This window comes from Chelonoidis abingdonii, chromosome 2 (genome assembly GCF_003597395.2).
Source record: "Chelonoidis abingdonii isolate Lonesome George chromosome 2, CheloAbing_2.0, whole genome shotgun sequence".
Lineage (NCBI taxonomy): Eukaryota > Metazoa > Chordata > Testudines > Testudinidae > Chelonoidis > Chelonoidis abingdonii.
The window spans coordinates 178,093,926-178,107,809 of record NC_133770.1 but is presented as its reverse complement, the minus strand read 5'-3'; positions in this window follow the sequence as shown (position 1 = coordinate 178,107,809).

The following is a 13,884-nucleotide window of genomic DNA, read 5'->3' as shown; positions in this document are numbered from 1 at the left end:
GAAGTGAATAGCACTTCATCTACTATTTGGATCTAAAGGTCAAACAGATTTAATAATAGTTTTAAAAGAAAACCCTGTTCATGTAAAATACTGAACATTCTCCAGTTATAGACCCAAAAACAGTAGCATGTGATGCAAATTTCTGGATAAGGCAAACAGGGCTACTATTGTGGAGATCAAACAGTTTTCTATCTGAGGAATTTCTTTCTTTAGGAAGCCAATGTCCTTTTGGTGAGCATTTGGTAAATCATCTATTTTTGCTTCCTATTTTCAGTCCAAGAACAACAGAGACCAATTTATCTTGTGTTTGTCAGAAGTTTGTTTTCATAAGCAGATTTCAAATAAAATGTGAAGTTTCCACTTTGGCTCTCTCTTTGTAAGAGTCGAACTGAAATTTAAAATTTTAACCTCTCCCAAGAGATATTTAAAATATTAGTAAGCTCTTTGTGACAGGTACCTTGTCTTCATCTCTTTATGTAAAGTAGTGAGCACACTGCTATGGTTATAAATATAGCCACGTAAAATTTTCAAAATGTGTTTAGAAATAAGAGAATAATGCTCATTAAGGGCCTTGAGCCTGAAAAGATTTCTGTACATGCTTCAAGTGAGTTGTCCCAATAAAATTAATGAGGACTACTGCCCATACTTGGAATCATAGGACTGGAAGGGACCTCGAGAGGTCATCTATTCCAGTCCTCTGCACTCATGGCAGGACTAAGTATTATCTAGACCAGGCCTGCACAACTCGTAAAGCGGCAAGGGTCACATTACTCCAAAGAAAACAGCTGAGGGCTGAAACCCCCAGCCCTGTGGAAACACCCTCCCCCAGGACCTCCCGGCCCACGGAAACACCCCGCCCCAGCACCGCCCAGCCCTGCAGAAACAAACTCTTCTTCCCCAGCGCCGCCCCACCAAAACAGCTGTGGGCCAAAAAGGAAGGTTGGGGTTGGGGAGGTGATACTTGATTTTAAATCAATCAGGGGCTCCCAACTGAAGAGGTAGCTGGGAGCTGTCAGGGACAAATTAAAGGGCCCAGGGCTCCGGCGGCTGGGGGAAACCAGAGCTTTGTGGGGCTGGAGCAGGGATTTAAAGGGACCAGAGCTGGAGCAGGGATTTAAAGGGACCCTAGCCCATCTGCTGGAGTCGCGGGCCGGGATTCAAAGGGCTCTGGGCTGCCTGCAGCCGCTGGGGAGCCCTGAGCCCTTTAAATCTCAGCCGAGGCCGGGAATCTCTGCGGGCTGCCCAGAGCCCTATGAATCCTGGCCGCGGCTGAGATTTAAAGAGCTCTGTGCTCCCCGCCACTGCGGGCAGCCCAGAGCCTTTTGAATCCCAGCCGCAGCTGAGATTTAAAGAGCTCTGGTCTCCCGGCTGCTGCGGGCAGCTCAGAGCCTTTTGAATCCTTGCCACGGCTGGGATTTAAAGGGCTCTGGGCTCCCCGCCGCTGTGGGCAGCCCAGAGCCCTTTGATTCCCCATTGCAGGCTGCACAGTGAGCTTCCGCAGGCCGCATGCGGTCTGCGGGCCGTATGTTGTGCACCCCTGATCTAGACCATCCCTGACAGGTGTTTGTCTAACCTGCTCTTAAAAATCTCCAATAATGGAGATTCCACAACCTCCCTAGGCAATTTATTCCAGTGCTTAACCACCCTGACTGTTACAAAGTTTTCCTAATGTATAACCTAAATCTTCCTTGTTGCAATTGAAGCCCATTGCTTCTTGTCCTATCCTCAGAGGTTAAGAACAATTCTTTTACTTCTTCCTTGTAACAACCTTTTATGTACTTGAAAACTTATGTCCCCTCTCACTCTTAAAGTTAGGTATGTGGAAAAAAATTGGAGGATTGTGGCTTTAGTAAATATTTCTTCTATGTGCAATCATATTCTCTCAGACCCCAAGTCAGGAAAGCATCCTTGTTCAGTTATTAAGATCAGCTTACCTTTAGGTATGGTGTAAGTGCTTTTCTAAAGTGGGGCCTTCTGTGCTTTCAGACTACTGCAAGGCTCTCAATACTCTACCCTGGCCTATGATGGGGCTGCACTGAGATGGAGTGAATAAAGACTAGTAAAGATCATCTCTGTATGTTCTCGCACATTATGAAGGGACTATTCAAACCAGCCCAGAATAGGTTCAGGAGCAGTATACCTAGATTAAAACTTAATAAGCCTGACATTAGAGCTGAGCAAAGATTTTTTAATTGAACTTTTTTCCCCCTTGGAAAAAACAAAACAAAAAACAAGTGCAGATTTGAATCAAGTGAAACATTTTATGAATGTTTGAATTTTGATAAATTGATTTGGTCAGAAAAAAGACCAGACTTCCAAAGAATTGAAGCGGTTTGTGTCAATGTTTTCTAAATGAAATATTTTAATTACTCAATCTGATACAATTTTTTAGAAATTTCCTTTTATTAAATATTTTGTTTAATGTATAAAAATGTTCACAACTCAAAACAAAATGTTTCATTCCAGATGTATTATTTTGTTCAACCCAAAATGAATTTTTTTGACTTTTTGATTTTTCGGGGTGTGAGGTGGAATTGGCTCAAAACAATATTTTCCAAATTCTTCGAATTGCCAGCAAACCAAAACAATCAGTTATTTGCACGATTCTACTTCACAGAGAGATTATGGAGAAGTCATAGCCTCTATTCCAGCATACAAACTGGAATAATATCAGTAGATGAGCTATTTTACAATACTGTGGCCCAGAAAAAGGCCCCATTGTGCTAGGCGCTGTATATACACATAATAGACAGTCCCTGCCACAGAGATGTTGCATTTTGAACAGAAAAGGTAAAAGTTGAGGAAATTTGATTCCCTTTTTACAGATTTGGAACTGAAACAGAGATTAAGTGAGTTGTCCGAAGTTATACAGGAAATCTATGGAAGACCCGAGAATTGAACCTGATCTCCTGACTATCACCTAACAAAAAGTGGTTATTATGTCATGGCTATCAACTGTCTAGCTCTATTTAAATTAAAGTAATCACAATTCTATCCACATAAATGGGAAGGCCTGCAGTATGAAAAAAAAATATTTTTAAACACAAATCCTAAGTAAGGGGCTACCCTAGTTTTAGATGCTGTTTTCCATTTTATGTGTCTAGTTGGCTGGTGGTCTAATAGCAAACAGGACCAGTTTGCGAGAGGTGAAGGACCCTTGTGGGAAGCTGGTTTTCTGTTAGTTTGTTGCTTGCTTGCTTGCTTGCTGTGTTCCTGCTTGACTGAAATTTAGTGTGGTCTGTTTGGGGTGGCTGTGTGCCAAGACTATCAGCCTGCTAGCCAATCCTGAGCACTTTATAGCAAGGCTTTAGCTTGCCATCCTTGATCCCTTGACAAGGGGTGGGACTAATTACAGTAGAACAGGGTTTAAGCAACCCAAGGAGCTAGTGAATGGCGGAGTTTTGTGAGGGAGTTTAGAGAGGGAGCCTGAGCGATAGATACATCTAACAAACATTTTCTAAACTTAGGTTAACAAACAACCCTACTCAAAAACACAAAACCCCAAAACCTGCAAGAGTAAAAATAATGCAGGCAGAAGTCCAGCAGCAGAGTGGGAGTGCCTTCCTCTGCAGCATGGAGGCTGGGTCACTCATAGGTTTAAACTAGTGTTAACGGTGGGTTCGCTGTAACTTGAAGTTTTTACATCATGATTTGATGACTTCAGTAACTCAGACCAGAGGTTATGGGTCGGCAAGGTTCTATGGCCTGCTGTGTGCACAAGATCAGACAAGATGATCATGATAGTCTCTTCTGTCCCAAAGTCTATCCAGTGTATTTCACTGAATGCAGCACGGATGATTATGTGCCTTGTAGGTAGGTGGTATATGTGTACATTCGGTGCAAAACCTCACGTCCCTCAGAGTATGGGCTCTTGAGACCAGAACGACTGAACTGGAGGAGCTAAGGGGACAGACAGGTACATAGATGAGACTTCACAGGACACAGCTGGGTGGTCCCACCCCAGTCTGACAGCCTCTGTTCTGCTGAGGAGAATGAAAGTCTCAGGGAAGGAGAACATTGAGCTGGAGCAGAGAAAAATGATTCTCTAGTTGGGACCTTCCTTTCAGATGTCATGGAATCTTCTCACACTGAGGATACTCCTTACAGAGGAACCTCGGATGTTAGGAAGAGACAGGTAGTAGTAATGGGGAGGATTCAATTATCAGAAATATAGATAGTTGGGTTTGTGATGACCAGCAGAACTGCATGGTGAATTACTTGCTGAGTGAGAATGTTTTGGACGTCTTGAGACATCTAGATAGACTTATGTATAGTGCTGGGAAACAGCCATTGCTTGTGGTACCAATGACATAGGAAAAAGTAGGAGAGAGGTCCCGGAGGCCAAATTTAGGCTGCTATGAAAGAGATTAAACTCCAGGACTTCCATGGTAGCATTCTCTAAAATGCTTCCAGTTCCATGCACAGGGCCAGCTAGACAGGCAGAACTGCAAGATCTTCACGTATGGATGTGATGGTGGTGTTCAGAGGAGATTCAAGTTCATTAGGAACTAGGGAACCTTTTGGGAAAGGAGGAGTCCATACAGGAAGGATGGGCTCTACCTAAACCAAAATGCAACCAGATTGTTAGTAAAATTAAAAAGGTCAGGGGATTTTTTTAAACTAAGGACTGGGGCAAAGTCAACAGATGAGGAGGGACACTGGGTTCAGACAGATACATCCCTTGTGGGAGAATTTACTAAAGGGGATATTCTATATCCTAGATAAGAGGAGAGGATAGATGTTGATAAAGTATCCATTCAGTTACATCACATGAAGGCAGACAACTAAATATTGGCATATTTTATAAGTTCTTTTATCCAAACACAAGAAGTCTAAAGTCTAAGATGGATGAACTTGAATGCCTGGAATTAAATGTGGATATTGATATAATAGGCATCACAGAAACTTGGTGGAATGATGAAAATCAGTGGGACACATTAATACCCCAGTACAAAATATATAGAAATGAAAGAGTAGGTTGCTCTGGTGGTGGAGTGGCACTATATGTAAAAGAAAGCATAGAGTCAAGTATAGTAAAAATCTTCAATTAATTAAACCATCGAATCTTTATGGATAGAAATTCCATGCTTGACTAATAAGAGTATTAAGCAGTAGGAATATACCACCTGACCAGGACAATGAATGAGATTGTGAAATGCTCAGGGAGCTTAGAGAGGCTACAAAATCAGAAAACTCAATAATAATGAGGGATTTCAATTATTCCAATATTGACTAGGAATGTGTTACCTCAGAACAGGATGCGGAGATAAAATATCTAGATTCCATTAATGACTGCTTCTTGGAGCAGCTACTCCTGGAACCCACAAGGGGAGAGGCAATTCTTGATGTAGTCTTAAGTGTGAAGAGGATGCGGTCCAGGAAGTAAATATAGCCAAACCACTTGATAATAGCATAATGTCATTAAATTTAACATCCTAGTAGGGGGGGAAATACCAAAGAAGGCTACCAAAGTAGCATTTAATCTCAAGTAGAAAATGGCACAAAATGAGGGAACTAGTTGAACAGTCACAAGAGTGACATGCCTGTAAGCTTCATGGAAACTTTTAAAAACCACCATAATAGAAGCTCAAACTACAGTAGAACCTCAGAGTTACGAGTTTGTAATGCTGAAATGTTTGTAATTCTGAACAAAATGTTTTGGTTATCCTTTAGTTGTAAACTTAATACAGCTTTGAAACTCTACTATGCAGAAGAAAAATGCTGATTTTAACCATCTTAATTTAAATGAAACAAGCAAAGAAACAAATCTTGACAAATTTTTTTTAAACTCTCTTTTTTCATTAGTAGTTTAAATTTAACATGGTACTGTACTGCATTTGCTTTTTTAAATTTATTTTACCTGTGCTGCCACCTGATTATGATATCCAGTTCCAAATGAGGTGTGTGGTCATGGGCAGCAGGTATAATAGGCCAGGGGAAGCTGAGGTTTGGTCTACACTACGCGTTTAAACCGATTTTAGCAGCGTTAAACCGATTTAACGCTGTACCCGTCCACACTACGAGGCCCTTCACGTCGATATAAAGGGCTCTTTAAATCGGTTTCTGTACTCCTCCCCGATGAGAGGAGTAGCGCTAAAATTGGTATTACCATATTGGATTAGGTAGGTGGCGCAAATCGATGGTATTGGCCTCGGGCAGATATCCCACAGCTGCACCACTGTGACCGCTCTGGACAGCAATCTGAATTCGGAGTGCAGTGGCCAGGTAAACAGGAAGCCCCATGAAATTTTGATTTTTCATTCCTGTTTGCCGCGTGGAGCTCGATCAGCATGGGTGCCAATGCATCCAAATCCAAGAGCCTCTCCCAGCATGGACCGTCCGGGGAGATACTGGATCTGATCGCTATATGGGAAATAAACTGTTCTATCAAGCTCATTACAGAAGACAAATGCAAAGCATTTGAAAAAAAATCTCCAGGCTACATAGTTGCTGCATGACAAGCGTGAGGGAGCCAGATACTCAAATTGGCACGCCAGGGAGGACGGGTACTGAGGACTCCAGCTATCCCACAGTCACAGCAGTCTCTGAAAAGTATTTGCATTCTTGGCTGAGCTACCAATGCCTGTAGGTTCAAACACATTGTCCAGCGTGGTTCAGGAATAGCTTGTCAATTTACTCCCCCACCCACATGAAGAAAAAAAGGAAATTGTTCTTGACTTCTTTCAATGTCACCTTATGTCTACTGAATGCTGCCTGTAGGACGCGATGCTCGCAGCGTGAGGCGCAGTATCCACTCCGTCTCCCTGCCCGGTGGCAGACGGTGCAGTAGGACTGGTAACCGTCCATGTTATCAACCTGAGTGCTCCTGGCTGGCTTCAGGTGAGGCTGGCCAGGGGCGCTGGGTAAAAATAGGAATGACTTCCCAGTCACTCCCAGTAGATGGTAGACGAACGGTTGCGTAACTGTCTTAATCATAGCAACTAGGGCTGAGCTCATCATGCCCCCCTTTCCTGTGTAAAGAAAGATTCTGTCTGCCTGGACTGTCATAGCAGCGGCATGCTGGGCTTCTTCCCCGCAACACTTAATGTTCATGCCTGGACTGTCATAGCACCGGGAGCTGGCCTCCCCCTCATTTTATGACACTAAATCAAGTGTTCTATCCTGCTTCTTTATTACTTCATGACACAAATGGGGGGACACTGCCACAGTAGCCAGGAGGTTGGGGAGAGGGAAGCATGGATGGGGTTGTTGCAGTGGCACCCCGTGAATGGCAGGCAGCTCATCATTTCGTCGGGATCTGACAAGAGCAGCTGTGCTCTCTAATACACGGTTCTCTAGCACTCTTCCCATATTCTAGGCAGACTGAGTATTTTTGAAACCATAAAGGAGGGATTGACTCAGAGAGCCATTCCCAGTTTTGCTTTTGCGCCTCCGGCCAGATCTCAGCCAGAGGGCACCTATGATAGCAGCAGACAGTACAGGAAGGCAGATAACCATCATCTCTTGCCAATTTACGCCAGCAGAGACGGTACCAGAACGACTGATAACCGTCTTGCACATGCAAAAGCAAGAATGCTGCTGGTAGCGCGTGCAGTATTGGCCTTGTCCTGGCATGCCGCTAACCTACATGGTGACTGTAAAAAAACAAAACAAAACCCACCTCACCGGTCTCCCATGGTTGCCATGCCTATGGCGTTGGCCAGGGCAATCCAGGAGAAAGCATCGACGTGAAATGCATGAGTCGCCGTGCTTTCGGAGGAAGGAATGACTACAACATTTACCCAGAACCCCTGCGACATGATTTTTGCCCCATCAGCCACTGGGCTCTCAACCCAGAATTCTAAGGGGAAGGGGAGACTGCGGGAACTATGGGATGGCTACGGAATAGCTACCCACAGTGCAACGCTCCAGAAATCGACGCTAGCCTCAGACCATGGACGTACACTGCCAAATTAATGTGCTTAGTGTGGCCGTGTGCACTCGATTTTATACAATGTTTTATAAAACCGGTTTATGTAAAGTTGGAATAATCCCGTAGTGTAGACGTACCCTAAGCTTCCCCAAACCCAGGCTATGGCTTTGCCCATGATCCTCCCCAAAGTCCCACCCTCACACTCTCTCTCCCCCAAAGCTGGTGGTGACCCAAGCCAGGGATCAGGGCGGCCAGGGCATTTAGGGTGGGCTGGCTGCCGGCCTGGGACTTGGGGTGGCTGGGCAGGCGTGTTGGTACCTGGGGCGGTTCGGCCAGGGCTCCTCCAATCCATGGGGGATTGTGTGTATATATCCCAAAATTAAACAGTAAGGACCAAAAAACACCATGATGGCTCAACAACATGAGTACAGTAGAGACAAAAAGACATCCTTTAAAAATTGGAGATCAAATCCTACTCAGGAAAACAAAGGACTGTACAGTTGACATGCCGGAATGTACAAGTATAATTAGGCAGGCCAGAAAGAATTTAAAAAAGCAACTAGCGAAACCAAAAAAAAAGGAAGTGATTAATTTTTGTGAGTACATCAGAAGCAGGAAGTCTGCCAAACAATTCCTAGGACCATTGGATAATCAAGGTGCTAAAGGAGCACTCAAGGAAGACAAGGCCATTGCACAGAAGCTAAATGAATTCTTTGCATTGGTCTTCACTGCAAAGAAGGTGAGGGAGATTCCCACACCTGAGCCACTTTTTAGATGACAAATGTGAGGAACTATCCCACACTGAGGTGTCAGTAGAGGAGCTTTTGGAACAAATTGATAAATTAAACAATAAACCACCAGGGCCAGATGGTATTCACCCAAGAATTCTGAAGGAACTCAAATATGGCATTGCAGAAAGGTAGGAAAGTTTGCAGAGGATACAAAATTACTCAATATAATTAAATCCATAGCTGGTGGCAAAGAGTTACAAAGCTGCCTTAAAACTGGTTGCCTGGGCAACAAAATAGCAGATGAAATTCAATTCTGATAAGTACAAAGTAATGCACACTGGAAAACCTAATTCCAAATGTACAAAGTGATGGTATCTAAATTAGCTGTTACCACTGAAGAAAGAGATCTTGGGGTAATTGTGGATAGAATGTGCTCATGTCCAGCAGCAGTCAAAAAGACAATGTTAGGAACCATTTATGAAATGGACAGATAATAAGACAGAAAATATCATAATGCCACTATATGAATCTCTGGTATGCCCACACTTTGAATACTATAGGCAGCTCTGGTCATGACATCTCAAAATATATATATTAGAACTGGAAAAGTACAGAGAAGGGCAACAAAAATAATTAGGTGTATAAGAATACATGACTGTTCAGCTTGGAAGAGAGACAACAAAGGGGGGAGGGAATATGATAAGGGTCTATAAAATCATGAATGGTGTAGAGAAAATGAATAAGGAAGTGTTATTTACCCCTTCACATAACACATGAACCAGGGGCCACCCAGTGAAATTAATCAGCAGCAGGTTTAAAACAAATATAAGTAAGTATTTTTTCACAAACATTCAACCTGTGGAACTCATTGCCAGGGAAATGTGGTGAAGGCCAAAATTGGTTCAGAAAAGAATTAGAGAAATTCATGGAGGATAGGTCCACCAATGGCTATTAGCCAAGATGGTCAGGGATTGAACCTCATACTCAGGGTGTCCCTAAATCACTGACTGGATCACTGGATACATTGCCCTGTTCTGGTCACTCCCTCTCTAGCATCTGGCATCAGCCACTGTTGGAAGACATGAAATTTGGGTTATATGGACTATTGGTCTGACCCAATATGGCTACTCTTATGTTCTTAAATAAACAGGGGACAACTGAGAGCAACGGGTTTCCCCCACCCCCCCAAGTAGAACGAATGAGGAGACAGTTGCAAAGATTTACTGTGTTGTATCTGGTAACATAGTTATAGCATTAGTTTCCGTCTTTCACTCTCCTTTTAAATAAGTCATTTTGCCTTTAATAAGCTTGATAATCTTCAGCCAGTCATTTATGAAAGAGCTTGGCAAGAGCTATCTTTAAATACATCCTCAGCAAACAGATGTACTACAGGCTACTGGAAGAAAGCTCTGCATGCCAATGACTATGGCAGAGCACAGAGGGTGAAAAAACCTTCTTGCATCCAAAAGCAACACCCAAACCCTTGCCAGGCAGCTCCAGGGCTCAAACAACCTGGCTTTGAGAGACCAAGGAAAGCATTCTGGTATTGACATGTAAATGTTCACTCCCAGTGCACAAACCATAGGAATCCTGACGGAGAGCAGAATGCCTAGTGTATTTATTGATACACTGACATCCAGACTCACAGGTGCTGACTTTTCTTTTGCCCGGTGGGTGCTCCACCCTGAGGCCCTGCTCTCACTCCCCCTCTGCTATCTCCCCTGAGGCCCCTCCATCCTCCTGTCTTCTTCTACCTGCAAGCCCCAGGATACCACCAAACAGCTGATCAGTGGCCAGTCCCGGGTCTGCAGACCCACTGTGACTGGTGGTGTTGAGTACTCCCTATTTTTTTCCATGGGTGCTTGAACCCCAGAGTACCCCTAGAGTCGGCTTCTATGCCCAGATTACTCTCCCTGCTAGTTCACAGAAGAGCTTTTTTGTTTGTCTGGAACTTGCAATGCTTTGGAGAATTGTTCTTCAATTCTCTGAGCTATTTTCTGTGCACTTTCTGGTACCAAATGAGATTTGAAAAATTGGTTCAAAAACAGGTGAGTAAATATCTTTGTGACAGGCATTGGACATAGTTTTTAGGCCTCGTCTACACACAAAAGATGCACCAGTTTCACGTGGACACTCCTATATTGGCTTAGAGAAAGTTCCTTATATTCATTAAGTGTATGTGAGAATCAAGCCTACAATATTCTAACTGTTAAATCACTTTTTTACAAGTACCTGAAAAAACAAAACAAAAACAAACAAATAAAAAGATATATTAACCACAGAGACATGTTAGAATGGAGAAAATTCTGGTCCCATTAGCAACTATTGGAAGAAAAAGCAGACAGTTTCTTAGCTGATAAGGTCGTTTATATTTTTGTTTCTCAATATGACTGTAGAGGCTACTAAAACACTTTCAACGAATTACAGTAGAATTTACTCTGAAAAATAAACTATTATGTAATGCCTTATTCTTCAACAGATCTGCCACATGTGTGTATTTGGAATCCTTTCTACTGACATTGATAGAATTAGTTTTTACTGTTTCTAATGGTTAGCCATGTAGAGCCATTACAGCTAACACAGTTGTGCAAGAAGGAATTCAGTTCAACTCATCAACAGAATTATTTACAAAGTTCTAGTTACAGGACAGATCTGCAACACCCACTGTAGGTCAGCAACCCATTGAAGACAAAAGGGTGGCATAATTGTAATAGAGGGCATGATTTGGTCTGCAGACCTTTATTACTGCCGACGTACAAGGAGGAAACAATGCAGCTTGACATTCGGCTCTTAGGCAGAGTTTGCAGGGGCAGCAGTTAGGAAAGCCATTTCTCCACTTGCAAAGTAAGCACAGTTTACCTGCTGCTCCTATAAGCGGATCTGGTGGTTGCACTTTGCCTAATAACTTAATAGCAAGGAGGCAGTAAAAAGTAAACAAAGCCAGCAGGAAAAAAATGTTCTCTGTGCTTCAGCTGCCTTCCTTTGAACCCCTGCTTTGTAAGAGTGACCTCTGGAAGTTCACTTCACACCGCTCCCCCTCACATCATCTAACAGAAATGATTCCTCCAAAGCTCCAGTTCTCTCTTCTGCACTCCACTCCCAGAAAAACCCCTGCAGAGTGGCCAGCTAAGGGCTTGTTTACACCCACGAAATCTCATGATCCAGAACGTCTGTTAGTCTATAAGGTGCCACAGGATTCTCTGCTGCTTTTTCAAAGTTAAAATGAATCAATTACAGATGTGAAGTCAATGCCATACCTTAAAGCACACCGCTCTCACTCTTCATGGATGCTTTCATTCAAGAGTAAAGTGGCTTTAGTTCATAGTAACTTAATCCTCCTCCAACTCAGATTGTTCTGCAAGCAGAGCAAGCAGCTGATCAAAGTTGTTGGTAGCCTGGGGACCCAACTCAGAGCTCTTTTCCAATCTCTGGAAGCAAGGAGAGTTGGCTGCGGTGTGTGGGAGAGAAAGAACCTTGGGTAGGAGAGGTGGGATTAAGTAAAAGGTGATGAAGGGACCAAGCTGGTTAAAAAACCCAAACTTCAGTGAAACCTTTGTGTCATAAGTTACTATTTTAGAAAATAAATAAAATTTTACAGAACGAGGCTTCCAAAATTTTTCCTTGCTACTTTCAAAAATGGAATAAAAAAAAACACTGCTTCTGCAATTTCTTTGTTCAGTAAAAATCATTTTTATCATCAAAAGAAATGGGTCTATTTGTAACCTTGCAACATGAAGCTTCAACATTTTGAAGATTTTCACACACACACACACACACACACACACACCCCTCCAGAATGGGACACTTACATGCTGAAGTTTCCCTAGGGCTGCAAAATACCTAACTCTGATCCTGTATCTAGAGGCAAGTACAAAAATAAAACCAAATTCTCTGAGCATTAAGGGAGAGTTGGTGCTGGCCTTGGGAAAACTGCAAGCAGCTTTGAATGTACACGCTCATCCCAGGCATGGTTATATCTAATGGACTATTAGGAACAGAAAAGGACACACCAAACCTCTCATTTCAAAAAATGGAGATTACCACCCTTTCTGCTATAGGGATAATCTTCCTTACATAAAAAGTCACTGTATATTAAGACACCTGTTAACTCAGCAGTTCAAAAGAATTAAACTCCTCATATTGAATAACCTGCAGTTGTGCAATCCCTGTAGTAGATAGTAGCTGCCAAATCCTGGCCCTGCTCAGTGAAACTCCCCACTGCAATAAAAGGTCTTTCGTCCATTGTTTAGTCCCTTTGGACCAAATTCACTTTCGCCACCTCCGAGGAAGGAAGGGGACATTTTGTGTCTGTGACAGTGAGTGCAGATAGAGGGGCCAAAGTCAAGTCTGACATAACTCCAGTGGTGTTACACGAGGGAGGGATTTCACAGAGTGCTGAGCAAGAAGCCCAGTGTAATCTGGTCAGGGTAGTAGTTACCACTTCTCTCCTAAATAAAGATCAAAGTTAACTCACTTAAGGGTCCTTTATCATTCCTACAGATGCAACTCTGGCAACTGCAGGTTAGGATCAAAGTACCAAGAACCCACCCTGAATACTGTAAACAGTGGAGTTGGGTTTTCAGCTGCTGAGCTAGCAATCTGTATGGTACCATCCTATTAGTGTCTTAAATGTGACCAATGAAGATGAAAACTTTTTCACTAGCTGTTTTCTGTCAGATTTGCTTCCTCATCCTTTAGGGATTGGAAGAAATGTCAGAAGTTAGTAGTGGTGTCAGCCTGCTATAGGGTTGCCAACCCTCCCGAATTGGCTAGGAGTCTCCTGGAATCGACCTCCTGGTGGCTACTGAAACCAATCCGGGAGATTAATAGGCTGCTAGAAGTCCAGTCGACGACACAGTGGGGCTAAGGCAAGCTGCCTACCTTCCCTGGCTCCGCGTGGCTCCTGGAAGTGACTGGCACATCCCTCTTGCTCCTAGGCGCAGGGTATCTGCATGCTGCCCCCGCTCCAAGTGCTGACTCTGCAGCTCCCATTGGCCAGGAATTGTGGCCAATGGGAGCTGCTTTCCAACTGCACACCATCATGTATGTACAAGTGAAATATAATGAATCCTTATTGAATGCTGTCCTACCAACAGGTTATCCTATAAATGGTGAGGAATATTATAGATTTAGTGCTGGTTTGGCCCCACAAGTTACAGAAGATCTGGATCTCCTGTTCTTTAGGATGCTGACTGTATTGCCACTTCTTGCATGAAAGCAGAAGTAGCAGGACAATACTGACTCTTGTCATTAACATGCCATCCACTGGAATTTGCAGAG